The sequence below is a fragment of the Carettochelys insculpta genome, chromosome 1, assembly GCF_033958435.1.
Source record: "Carettochelys insculpta isolate YL-2023 chromosome 1, ASM3395843v1, whole genome shotgun sequence".
NCBI lineage: Eukaryota > Metazoa > Chordata > Testudines > Carettochelyidae > Carettochelys > Carettochelys insculpta.
Window position 1 is genome coordinate 55782905 of NC_134137.1, and position 14134 is coordinate 55797038.

Genomic DNA, 14134 nt, shown 5'->3' on the forward strand with positions numbered 1-14134 from the left:
CCCACGGCTTCCAGTGGTAACTGGCCCTTATCTGCCTCCAGATTATGGCAACTCTCCTCTGCTCAGTGGCCTGCTCTTCTTCTGGCTGCCTACCTCCTTTGCCTGTAGTTAGCACTAAAAGGGATGTGTCAGGCTTAAACTAGGATCCAGTTACCTGTATGTGAGAAAAGCAAGTGACTCGGTTTGAAGGGTCTGCAGCTGAGCAGCAGCCAGACATGCTGTCCTGTGATGATGGATGAGAAAGCGCTTCTATGAGAAGCTTTCAAAGCCTGGATTGTCCCAGCCAAAGCATGGATGTTGACAGCAATTCTGGTGGCTTCCCTTCACCCATGCACTTATCAGAAAGAACCAAGTGAGAGTTGAAGGGGGTCACGATTCCTTGGTGTTTTGGTTTGACAAAAACTTGGAAAACAAACCAGCTTAAAAGATGCTCTGTCCACATTCTGCTCTCTGGCATCACTTTCTTATGGTGGACATCAGTAGCTGGGACAGGAATCTTGTAGGTTCCCCCTAACTCCTGTACTCTCATCTCTCCAGCTGCAGCACACCACCCTAGTACCACGGAGGTAAGTCAGAAGACCTTGATGGAAAGAGCTCAGCACTTCAATTGTCCACAGCACTATTACTGGTTATGCTGGCTGAATAGCATTGTCAGGTGCATGCAGCTGAAAATGCTACGTCCCTTCCCCAAGTGCTATCCTATACTCAAGAGAGACCCCTGCAAAGTGCCAGAAACTAACCACTGACGTAGCCTATGTGTGCTTAACTCATGGGACTTTTTCTTGTACTTTGTCCAGTCTAGTTTTAAACTGCCCATGAGTTAAGCACACATAGGCTAGGTCAGGTTTCTGGCACTTTGCAGGGGTCTCTCTTGAGTATAGGATAGCACTTGGGGAAGGGACACAGCATTTTCAGCTGCATGCACCTGACAATAGGGCATCTGCTCCCTTTCCTTCATGGACTTGATCATACCCTAATACTTTTCTCTGTCAGGAAGGTTTTTCTGATGTTTAGTCTACATTTCCATCACATTCTATCACTTCTACTTTGTACCCACCTCAACAATTCCTCAGCATGCTTTTTGTTTAAACCTTTCAAATATTTATAGACTATAGCATCTCTCCCCACCACACTCCACTTACATCTTTCTCTCCCCCATACTCCTACTTACTCATTAGCCAAAACATATAAATTATATATAACATGTGTGACAAAGTCCCTTGTCAGCCTCTGTGGGTCCCTGCACTTCCTGGCGGATCTGTGCTGCCTCAGAGACTCACAGAGGCCCCCCTTTTGCCCAGACCCTTCCAAAGGCAGGGGTCTCTGCTTAGCGAGCCATCCTCGTCATAGGCAGGACCAGTACAGGGAGAATAATACCAGTCCCCTTGCAGGCCCGCGCCTGCTCCAGTAAAGTGATCCCTTGGGGGAAGGGTGGGGGGAGTCCAGACCCACCTTCTACCCTGGACTCCGGCCCAGGGTCCCTATGAGAACAAGAGGCAACCGGCAGGACCTTTACCCTGCCCCAAAGTAGTAGCCTCACCCTGGGCCACTTCGCCCACCACTTCCCCGTGGTACCTTTTAGCTGTGCTCCTGCTCCTGCTCCTGCTCCTGCTCCTGCTCCTGCTCCTGCTCCTGCTCCTGCTCCTGCTCCTGCTCCTGCTCCTGCTCCTGCTCCTGCTCCTCTGGTGCACCTCCCAAAACCTTACCCCCTGCTACTAGATAGGGAGCCTTTTATAGGGAGCACAGGGCCTATCTGACCAATGAAGTTCTGGGCCTAGACAGGGAACAGAAACACTTTGTCCTCTAGGCTGCAGGCTGTTGTGGGGATCCTTCAGAAGGGCGAGATGAAGATCAGACAGCTAGCAGAGGAGAAGCGAGCGCACAGAAAGCACAATAAGGACTTGCCAGACACCCACTACATCTGCAACAGATGCAGCAAGGGCTGTCACTCTCGTGTGGGTCTTTATAGTCACAACAGACGCTGTAAATGAAGTCCTCAATTGAAACTTTAAAGGGCGCGATCCATAGTGTATGCAGACTGAATGATGCCTACTACTATTTGGGGTGCCCCACAGTTGGGAGGTGAGGTGTTGGGGGGTGGGCAGCCTTTGGCTGCTTCAGGCCCCCCTGGGGCTGTCCTTTGGCCCCCTTTCTGGGCCAGCTTCTCTTCCCTGCCCTAGGCAGGCTGCCTTCTCCCGCCCCCCAGCTAGTTTCTTCTGGACCTGCTGCGTGGGTGGTGTGAGGGGGAACTCCTGCTGCCCTGCCTCTTGGCGGGGAAGGGGGTATGCCCCCTCCTTCCATCTTCTGGGGGGGACTCTGATGGCCCTCTACTTGGGCCCACCTTTCCATCCACTGGCTGCTGCATCCTCATTGCTCCGGAGACGGTAAGGGGCTTTCTTGGGCGGCGGCTGGGCTTCCCTCCACAGCTTGCTGTGGAGTGGCTTGGGGTGGTGAGTTTGGGTGGGGCCCCTCCCCACCCCTCCCCACAGGGGCTCCAGGGGGTAGCTGCATAGATGGGGGTGGGGTGTTAGGGTGTGGTCCCTGCCCCACCCCTGCAGCCACCACCTCCTTTAACCCACCCCCCCACACCCAGCTGCCGCCGGGGCCTCTCCAACTGGGCCCCACCCTAACCATCTGCCCCTTCCTCCTTCCTGCATCTGCGGGGCTCTGCAGCAGCAGCTGCTGTGGGCCCACCCTCAGGCACCCGTGGGCACCCCTTTCCCCTAACACCCCCTCCCCTTCCTGGTTGGCTCTGCCACCCCTCCTTCTTACCCCTCCCTTTGTGCCCACGCCCCCCCCTTTTTTGTGTTTGTTAGGTGCCTGAGTCCCTCCCCTTCTCTCACACTCATCTCCCCACACATACATATATTGACCCCCCCACCCCACATCCCAGTGCAGTAGTAGGAGCTGTTTACCATCTTGTGCTGGGAGTTGTGGCCTTCTTGCATTCCCTTTACTCCCTCTCTCCTCGTGCCCCACCCCCACCTGACCAGGTCCTGAGTTTGGCCAGTGGGGGAGGGGTAGCCACTTCTTCCCTCCCTTCTCCCTTCCTCCTCCCCTCCCCCACTCCTTCTTAAAGTGCCCTACCTCTATAAAATTCCTTGCCTTGCGCCCCTCATCATGGCCTCCACAGCCGCCGGGGGGACATCTGGTGATACCCCCCTCCCTCCTCCCCCCACTACTACCCCTTCCACCCTTGAAATGGTGGCCCACTTGTCCAAGGCTGCCAGGGATCTTGCCATTGCGTTGGTTGAGGACACGGGCGTGGGCTCCGGGGCTCCTGCTGCCTCCGCCGTGGTGCCCTCCTCCAGCGACCCTGCCCCGAATCCACCCCCCACCGAAAGGGCAGGAGGGGCCAGGGGACCAAAAAGGGCAAGAGCCCTGCCCGGAAGGCCAAACCTCCCGCGGCCGGTCCCTCCACCCCAGCTACCGAAACACCTGCTGCAGCTTCCCCTCTTTCCCGCCCCCCTGTTCCCTCCACCGATCCTGGGAGCTCTGATCCCCTGGCCCCCAAGTTGTATGCCCAGGCGGTGGCAGCTGCCATGCATCCTGCTCCTTCCGCCTCCGCTCGGAATACCATCCCCGACGGTCACAGCCCTTTCCCCGCCCTCACCAGGAGGCACAGAGTCCGCTGGCTCATAGTGTCGGCCTCACCCCACGTCGAGACCTACGTGCAGGCATTGGCATGGGTGGTGGGGCCCGCGGCTGTGATGGCGGCCTCTTGAACGTTCGGGAAGATCGTCTTCTTCCTGGTGTCAGAGGCCGCCGTGCAGGAGGCGGTGTAGAGGGGCTTGGCGGTCAGGGGTGTCCACGTGCCCTGGAGCCGCTCGAGGACCTGGGCATATGGGTGGTTTTCTCCTCTGTCCCTCCCTTCCTCCCCAGTTCCGCCCTTCTGCCTTTCCTCACCTCCCTGGGCCGGCCCTTGTTGGTCCTGAGTCCCCTCCCTCTAGGCTGCAAAGACCCTGCCTATGGCACGTGCTATCCTTCCACCGGCAGGCGCGAATCCAACTGCCGCTGGTGGCAGCACAGGGCAGGGTGGCCCAGTAGGGGACTATACTGGTGCCTCATCAAGGGGCCCAGTACCGGGTCTATTACACCTTGAGGGAGGCCCGGTGCTTCGTGTGTTGAGTGGTGGGGCACGTCCAGAGGGGTTGCCCCCTGGCCCAGCATGAAAGAGGGGAGCCCGGGACCTCTTCCGACCTGGGGGGTGCCAGCCACATGACTGGCGACACCCCGACCACGGCAGGCCCTGGGACCACCCCTCCTCCTCCTGCCCTGGACAGAACCATTGCTGCTCGGGTGTCGGAGGATGCCCAGGCGCATGGCAAGTGGCAAGAAGAAGCAGGCGCTGGCGCCTGAGCAGGCATTCAAGCTGGGTCTGTGGAGGAGAGGGAGGCAGGGCCGGCGGCAGGACCCGGAGAGGGCCCACCCCAGGGCGGGCCGTCCCTTTCCCTTGCTGTCCCATCCTCCTTCTCCTTCCCTCCCTCCTCGTTACCTCCATCCCCTGGTCCTTCCTCCTCTACCACCGAGCCCACCTCTTTGGAGGACTGGCTACTAGTAAGGGGGAAGCACAAAAAAAGAAACACATGTGCCCGGCTCTCCACCCTGTCAGAGGACGGGGTGGATGTGCCGCGCAAGGTGTTAAAGAGAGCCGCCAGCCCTTATCCACATGCTGAACCCCCAGCTACTGACCATCTGCAGGGGGTGACTGAGGCCACCTCAGCGGCAATGGGGGATACCACCCCTTCTGTCCCGGGGCCCGAGCCCAAAAGGGCAGAGGAGGCCTATCCTGAGCCTGTGCCCGCCTCCAACAGCCCTCCGGCCACTGCCCAGACCGCCGTCGCGGAGCGCCCGGAGGAGGTGAGCCCTGGCCTCGCCCTCTTCTCACAGGAGGTCGAGGCCCTAGGCCTAACCCCGGCTGCTCTGGACATAGAGGGCCTGCTCCTAGAAGCCTGCGGGCTGACTGCCTACACTCAGCCGTCCCCCTCGGTTTCCCCACCTGACGGCGATCCCCCAACCACTACCCCTCCTTGTTCAGGGACGTCGCAGGGTGCAACCGCCCCCCTGGCTGGGGACACCCTCCCAACTGCAATTCCCCAGCCCCTGGATGCTCCAGGAGGATCTGTGTTCCCCCCCTTGCTCTCCCTTCCATCCTGGAGTCAAAAACCCCAATGCTGACCCTCCCACCTCATCGGTGCCTGCTGCCGAATGCACGGGCACCTTGTCCTTTACACCCTCTCCCTTCTTGCCACCTGGAAAAGCTCCCCCTCCCAAAATCCCTCTTGTTTGCACTCCCGTCCCCACTCCCACCTTAGCTCCCGGTCCCGCCCCTGCCCCCGCCCCCACCCCCACCCCCACCCTCTCCCCCTCTTCCAATCAATGCCTTGCCCCAGAACCTGTGCCCTTACCCCCTCTGGACCCTCCCCCTCCCCTTCTCCCCCCACTGCTTTCCCCACCCTCCCTCCCTCCTCCTCCTCCACCTCCCCCCTTTCCTCATGACCCCTCCCCCTTCCCTAAAAACTTTACCCCTCCTGCCCCCATCCCTTTCCTTCCTGCCCCCCCTTGGACCCTGTCTGTTCATAACCACTCCCGAGGCTGCAACCCCTTGGGAGGCTGCCTTTGCTTCGCCCTCTCCCAGCACTTTCGGTGCTGCTCTCCCTCTGCCACCCCTACTCCTCCCAAAACCAAGCCCCAGCTCCCATCCCGACCTTCCTGCCAGCCGTCGGGCCCAAAAAGATACGAGGCCGAGGGGGACTCGGGACCCCGAGGCCTTGGCGCCTCACGTGCTGGCGGACGAGATGTGTGAGTTCTTGGAGGACGTTCGCGGCTCCAAGAACAAAGTAGCTCTCACCCTACAGCACTGGGGTGACTTTCACTTCATCCTTGATTCCATGAGGGCCCTTCTAAAGGAGGGCAAGGGGACCGGGAGGAGGGATGCTGCAGCCTACCAATGGGCCCGCGGCTTCCGTGACGCTCTAATCACCTATGGCATTGGCCACGGCTTGCTGCGTGGCCCCACAGGGACCGTTGGTGTTCCCTCCGGCGAGGATCCTCCCCAGCCCTCTAAATGCCGCCGATCATCTTTGCCACCTTGAACACCAAGGACTGCAGGTCGGGTCTCCGCAGGTGCCGAGTGCTCTCCTTCCTCCGAGAGGGGGGGTACTCGGTCACCTTCTTACAGGAGACCCACACTACTCCGGCCACCGAAGCCAGCTGGCGGCTGGAGTGGGGAGGTGGAGTCCATCTTAGTCACCTCTCGGCCCATCGGGCCGGTGTAGCAACCCTATTCTCCCCAGACCTGCAGCCCAAGGTGCTGGGGAGTGTCAAGGTCATGCCAGGCCGCCTGCTGTATCTCCGGGTATGGATGGAGGGGCTGCCCCTCCACCTCATCAATGTTTACGCCCCAACATCTGGCCCGGAGAGAACATCTTTCTTCCAGCAGGCAGCGGCCTTCCTCGACTCCATCGATCCTTGCGAGTGCCTGGTCCTCGGTGGGGATTTTAACTGCACCCTCAAGAAGTGGGACCGTACGGGGACGGAGCAGTGCCAGGCCACTGCAGACGTCCTCAGGGAGCTCATCAATCATCACTCCGTGGTGGACATCTGGCACAGCCACCACCCGGACGAGGACAGCGTCTTCACCTACGTCCAGGTGGTGGGCCACAAATCCATGCACTCCTGGTTGGACCGCATCTACATCTCCTGGCAACATCTCTCTTGGGCCCACTCCTCCAGCGTACGGCCGGCCCCTTTCTCGGACCACCATCTGGTGGCCATGAAGGTTTCCCTCTCTCCGGGGAAGCGGGGGTCGGCCTACTGGCACTTCAACAACAGCCTGCTGGGGGATATGGGCTTTGTGACATCCTTCTGGGAGTTCTGGCTGGCCTGGCGCGGGCAATGGCACACCTTTCCCTCGGTGTGGTGGTGGTGGGATCTGGGAAAGGTGCGCACGCGGCTCTTCTGCTGCAACTATGCCCGGGGAGCCAGCCAGCAGCGGGATGCATTGATAGGACAGCTGGAGTGGGAGGTTCTTGAGCTGGAGAGGCACCTGGCCGCCAGCCCCAGAGATCTATCCCTCTGCGGCATGTACCGGGAGAAGCGGGACGAGCTCGGGGCCCTTGATGTCCTTCGGGCACAGGGGGCCTTTGTGAGGTCGCGGATCCAGCTCCTCCAGGAGATGGACTGCAGCTCCTGCTTCTTCTATGTCCTGGAGAAAAAGAGGGGTGCCAAGAAGCATATCCTCTGCCTCCTTGCGGAGGACAGCACCCCTCTTAACGGATCTGGTGGAGATGCGCGAGAGGGCTCGCGCCTTCTACACCACCCTTTTCTCCCTGGATCCGACCGACACCGACGCCTGCAAAGTGCTTTGGGACCAGCTCCCTTCGGTCAGCACGGGCGACCGGGACCGGCTAGAGCTTCCTCTCACTCTAGCTGAGCTCTCGGAAGCCCTCCGTCTCATGCACACCACCAAATCCCCGGGCATGGAAAGGCTGACCATGGAATTCTACCGCGTGTTTTGGGACATTGTCGGCCCAGACCTGCTCAGCGTCTGGGCCAAGTCCTTGCAAAGTGGGGTCCTCCCCCTGTCATGCAGGTGGGCCATCCTCACCCTGCTGCCCAAAAAGGGGGACCCCTGCGACCTTCGGAACTGGCATCCCATCTCGCTCCTCAGCACGAACTACAAGATTATCACTAAAGCCATGTCCCGTCGCTTGGGGTTCGTGCTGCAGGACGTGGTCCACCCCGACCAGACCTACACCATCCCGGGCCGCACCATCTTTGACAACCTCTCTCTGGTCCGGGATCTCTTGGAGCTCTGGTGTAGGGATGGTCTGTCATTTGCCCTCCTGTCCCTGGATCAGGAGGTGTTTGACAGGGTGGACCATGGGTATCTCCTGGGCACTCTGCGGGCCTTCGGCTTCGGACCCCGTTTCATTGGGTTTCTCCAGGTGCTGTACGCTGCCTCAGAGTGTTTGGTCAAGCTCACCTGGACCCTGACCACTCCAATCAGCTTCGGGCGAGGGGTGCGTCAAGGCTGCCCGCTGTTGGGCCAGCTCTACGCTCTGGCCATCGAGCCCTTCCTCTGTCTCCTTTGACAAAGGTTGACGGGGTTGGTGCTCCGTGAGCCGGAGCTGCAGCTGGTTCTGTCAGCGTACACCGACGACGTACTCCTCGTGGTCCAGGACCCGGGAGACCTGGCGCTGTTGGAGGCCTGCCAAGCCGTTTACTCGGCAGCCTCCTCCGCCTGGGTCAACTGGTTCAAGAGCTCTGGCCTGGTGGTTGGGGCTGGGTGGCAGGCGGGCCATCTCCCACCCACGTTTCAGGCCATTCGGTGGAGTGCAGGTCCGCTGTCCTATCTGGGCATCTTTCTATCTGCCACACATCCCTCTCTGCCAGAAAACTGGCAGGGTTTAGAGGGCAGGGTGGCTGAGCAGTTGCAGAGATGGGCGGGGCTGCTCCAGTGCCTCTCCCTACGGGGGAGGGCACTGGTGCTTAACCAACTAGTCCCATCCATGCTCTGGCACCATCTCAACACCCTTGTCCCACCCCGGGTTTCCTGGCCGCCCTCCAGAAGGTAGTTCTGGAGTTCTTTTGGCCAGGACTGCACTGGGTCCCTGCAGGGGTTCTCCATCTCCCCCCCGGAGGAGGGAGGACAGGGCCTGACCTGCCTCCGCACTCAGGTCCATGTCTTCCACCTCCGGGCCCTGCAGGGACTCCTCAACAGCAATAGTGCACATAGTCCGGCGTGGAGCACGCTGGCGCACGCTTTCCTCTGTCGCTTCCGAGGTCTCCGATACAACCGGCAGCTCCTTTATTTGCTTCTGAGAGGCCATCCACGAGACCTCTTGGAGCTGCCAGCCTTCCACCAGGACCTCCTCCGCACCTGGCAGCTCCTCGCAGTCTCCAGGTCCTTAGGGGCCGCCACGGGGGAAGACTTCCTCACGGAGCACCTGCTCCACAGCCCCTACCTCCGTGTGCAGGCGGCAGAGTCCCCCGCGGTGTGCCGGAGGCTGGTCCTCGGTGGAATCACCAGGGTCGGAGACCTCCTGGACTACGACCGGAGAGACTGGATGGAGGCCCTGGCGCTCGCCCGGTGCATGGGGCTCTCCACCCTATGTTCTCCCCGGCACATACTTGAGGAGGTGGAGGCATGGTTTCTGCAGAGGGAAGTCGTGTCTAACTAATCTATTGGAATTCTTTGAAGGGGTTAATAAACATGCGGACAAGGGGCACCCAGTGGACATAATATACCTAGATTTCCAGAAAGCCTTTGACACGGTCCCACACCAAAGGCTTTTATGTAAATTAGGTGGTCATGGGATAGGAGGAAAGGTCCTTTCATGGATCGGGAATTGGTTAAAAGACAGAAAACAAAGGGTGGGAATAAATGGTAAATTTTCACAATGGAGGAGGGTAACTAGTGGTGTTCCCCAGGGGTCAGTCCTGGGACCGATCCTGTTCAACTTGTTCATCAATGATCTAGAAAATGAGGTAAGCAGTGAGGTGGCAAAGTTTGCAGATGACACCAAGTTGTTCAGGACAGTCAAAAGCAAAAGGGATTGTGAAGAACTACAAAAAGATCTCAGCAAACTGAGCGATTGGGCAGCAAAATGGCAAATGAAATTTAATGTGGGTAAGTGTAAGGTAATGCATGTTGGAAAAAATAACCCAAATTACACGTACTACATGATGGGGTCAAATTTAGCTACGACAGATCAGGAAAGGGATCTTGGACTTATAGTGGATAGTTCTCTGAAGACATCCACGCAGTGTGCAGCGGCAGTTAGTAAGGCAAATAGGATGTTAGGAATTATTAAAAAAGGGATCGATAATAAGACAAAAGATATCATACTTCCCCTATATAAAACTATGGTACACCCACATCTTGAGTACTGCGTGCAGATGCGGTCTCCTCACCTCAAAAAAGATATATTGGCATTAGAAAAGGTTCAGAAAAGGGCGACTAAGATGATTAGGGGCTTGGAAAGGGTCCCATATGGGGAGAGGCTAGAGAGACTGGGACTTTTCAGTGTGGAAAAGAGGTGATTGAGGGGCGATATGATAGAGGTATATAAAATCATGAATGGTGTGGAGAAAGTGAATATAGAAAAATTATTTACCTTTTCCCATAATACAAGAACTAGGGGACACCAAATGAAATTGATGGGTAGTAGGTTCAAAACTAATAAAAGGAAATTTTTCTTCACACAGCGCACAGTCAACCTGTGGAACTCCTTGCCCGAGGAGGCTGTGAAGGCCAGGACTCTATTAGGGTTTAAAAAAGAGCTTGATAAATTTTTGCAGGTTAGGTCCATAAATGGCTATTAGCCAGGGATAAAGTATGATAAAGTATGGATAAAGGAGATGGATGGCAGGAGATAAATCACTTGATCATTGTCTTCTGTTCTCCTTCTCTGGGGCACCTGGCATTGGCCGCCGTCGGCAGATGGGATGCTGGGCTCGATGGACCTTTGGTCTGACCCAGTATGGCCATTCTTATGTTCTTATGTTCTTATGTTCTTATGAGGCCGCCTTGCCACTTGCTGCTCACACCTACCTACACTGGGTCCTGCAAGAGGGTGCACCCCACCCGCCTCTCGCTCCTGGCCCTCCGGATCTCTATGTGGGCCCCCAGCTCCACGAGCCTTCCCGGCTCCCCACCCCCCCACATCATCCCAGCCAGCTTCACTGGACAGGGCATGTCATACAAATGGAGGAGTTAAGAATCCCTAAGCAACTCCTCTACGGTGAACTCTCCCAGGGCAAAAGGAATCAAGGTAGGCCTTGCATGAGTTATAAAGACTGTGTGAAGGTCAACATTGCTCATGCTGGTTTAAAATCAGATCAGCTAGAGCAGCACGCAAAAGACTGAACAGGCTGGCGTGCTCTCATATGACACATATATGACAACTTTGAAGAGCAGCAGTGCATACTCCTCATGGATGCTCACGAGAGGAAGAAAGCAACAGCAGCAGCTGCACCAACAGATTCAGGACAATTCCCTTGCCCCCACTGTGAACACCCATACCGTTCAAAGCTTGGACTCCTCAGCCACATGCGAGTCCACAACCGATGAGCCTGTGCAAGCTCAAGATGTCATCGTCGGACATGACGGACTACCTACACATAAACCACTGTTATTATTATTATTATTATTATTATTATTACTACATTGCTTGCGCATGGTCACACAATGCTTCTAGTGTTGACAGAGCACATCCACATTTGGTGATCTAGCATCAAGAGAGAGCAGTGCTCGGTGGGTAGTTATCCTACTGGGCAACTTATCACCTTCTGCCATTAGGAGCTGTGGGAATGAAGAATGGCTGGTTGTGCATCATGAGTGTGGGCTCACAAGCCCATGAATCAGTTTTATCTCTCCCATCATTCCATGGGTTTCCGGCTATGTTCTGCACTGGTTTACAAGGCCTTCTACAAACTGGGGGCTTCCCATCTCTGCCTGAAAGCATGGATCCTGCACTGCTTGCTGGTCCGGTGATGAAAAGTTATAAACACAGTGAAACTAACTGTCATGAGCTGCAAATCTGAACAGGAATCCATGGTGCCAGCACTGCTGTGTGCCATGGAGGGAAACAATTCCAGATTATTCTTGATGGTTACAGAGCAGCTGCATATGGGGCACCATTGCAATTGGACTTGGGAAATAGTCACCAAGTGGGGGGAATCTCATTATTATGCAGGTCTGGAATAAGTGGTAGCCACAGAACTTTTGGATGTGCAAAGTTCCCTTCCAGGAACCAGGCCTTATCTGAGGTGGGGAGAAGGCTGGAGGGGCCCGGGTCTCAGGAAACATTTTTCTACCAAGTCATTTCCATTTTTACACACCTTGCAGAGAGAACAAAAGAAACTCTATGTACCTGCAAAATTATTTAAATCATTGTCATCTCAGGCCTTTGCTAATATTGTGGTCACATGCGAGTTTTCCTCTGTGTGACAGGAGACTGGAGTAGCTTCTGTGATTAGTGATTCTGCAATATCAAATGATGTTTACAGTCTTTGCATAGCTTAGAGGTTTTGAAAACTGTATTGTCTTTTTACTATAAAGTGATTTTGTTTGGTCTTAGTGTGAATTTAACTTTTAAATTAGATGTTTATCTCTGCATAGGAGATTTTTCATATTCCTGTTTTCTCATATGTCTTCATATACAATAACCATATCAGGTTCAGCTGTAAACTCCCTCTTCATGTGGTTTTCAATTCACCTTTAATGGCTTTTTTGGGATAATAAACTTTTATTCTCGTTATTTAATAAACCATATATCTAATTTGGCAATCACCCTGTGTTTACATTTCTAATAATGCACCAGCTATATTCGCATTAGTAAATGCCTCTAATGTTAGCAGATGAAATTTCAAGACTTTGAAATAAGGCTGTCAGGGCCATAGTAAATAATACTTCCAAACCATTATTATATAATATTCATTGCATAGTTTATACAAATTAAAATTTTGTATAACCAATAGCCTTTATCAAATTAATTTAACGTGTGTTACTGTGTTTTAAAAGTACCCCTTTATAAAAATAAAGTAAAGTCTTGAAAAGGGTGCAAGTAAGAGACGGCAACAGAGCGAAGCAGCCGTTAAGAGTTTAAAGCCAATAACATTTCTCACAGAAAAGACGCCTCAGCCATTAGAAGGTGACCATACTGACAGCGACATGTCCGGTTCTGCTGATGAAAACATACCCACAAATGATATTTCAGTGCCACTGCCTGAAAATAAGAAGGTCATTAATCAAGACACAGAAGCGCCAACAGTAATGATAGATGCAGAATCTATGCTCAATTTAGAGACTATGCAGGCAGAAAATGAGAACCTTAGAGATGCTGCACAGCAGGTGCAAGAACTTACTACTAGCACAGGGCACAATGCGACAACAGTGGCATCAGAACCTCATACTGGACTTCTTGATAAGATCAATGTCGCTCAAATGCAGTTCTTTCTTAAAATTAGTTGTTTTCAGATTCCAAGAAAGATGCTAAAAATCGTGCTTTTCCCATTCGCCTGCTGACCAGACCTCTTCCAAATGAAGAGATCTATGAAAGAGACTGGCTCTTCTGGGGCATAGAAATCAGGCTCTGTGCTGTGTAGCCTGCTTCGTTTTTAACAGTAATACTTCAAATGCATCTGTACTTTTTTCTACCATCTAATTGGAACATCAGTAGAGGATGGAGGAAGTTAGAAGACCAAATATCTGCACATGAAACTTAAATATCACATAAATATAACTGTTACATGGAAATCAGCTAGTAAAGTAGCACTAGCTGACAGTTCAATTGACAAAACTCATGGAGTGTGCTTACAGAAAGTGCATTTTCTCAACATTGTGTCAATAAACCCAGCACTTTCACCCTTTCACCAGCAGCATTCTGCCTCAAAACTTTGAGGTATAATGCTGCTTTCAACAGATTTCCATCAATAAAACAGCTGTGTAAAAGCCCCCAGGGGGCATCTTTCAACAGATAGGGTATCCACAACAATGGGCAGCCCTGTCTGCTGTGCTTCTGGGTGCCTGTTTTGTCGAGAGGGCAGCCAGGCAGTCCGGCTGCTCTTCCGACAGAATGGAGCACTCTCCCAATTTGCTTTTGTGTGTACACACAATTGGCTGAGAGAGGCTTTTGTCAGAAAAACTCTCCCGACAGTGACTTCTGTCGACAGATAGCTGTAGAGTAACCTCAGCCCTTGAGTGCATATTGAATGTCATTCTTTTTCTTGCTGCGTGGGGATTGGTTTTGTTTGGTTCCAGTCAAAGTATCAGTTACCCTACAAATGGAAATTTTCTTGCTATACTTAAACTTCTTATCAAGTCTAAACTAGTTTTATAAGGCAGTGTTAAGTGTGTTTGTGAATCACAAGAGAGGAGAAAACGCATGCCAGTCCATGATCTGTCCACCAGAATACAAAACCAGTTTATTAAGCTATGCGGAACATTTGTACAAATACTTTTCACCTATTACTGACGCAACTCCAGACCATATGCAAAAAGAACAGATGACCTCGGTTGTTCGACACATTAACATTGCAGGAAGTTCAAAGGTTTCAATTGAAGAATGACTCATTTTGTGCAATACAAATTTCATGAAAAAATGGAAAAGAAATCAGGAAAGCGTCA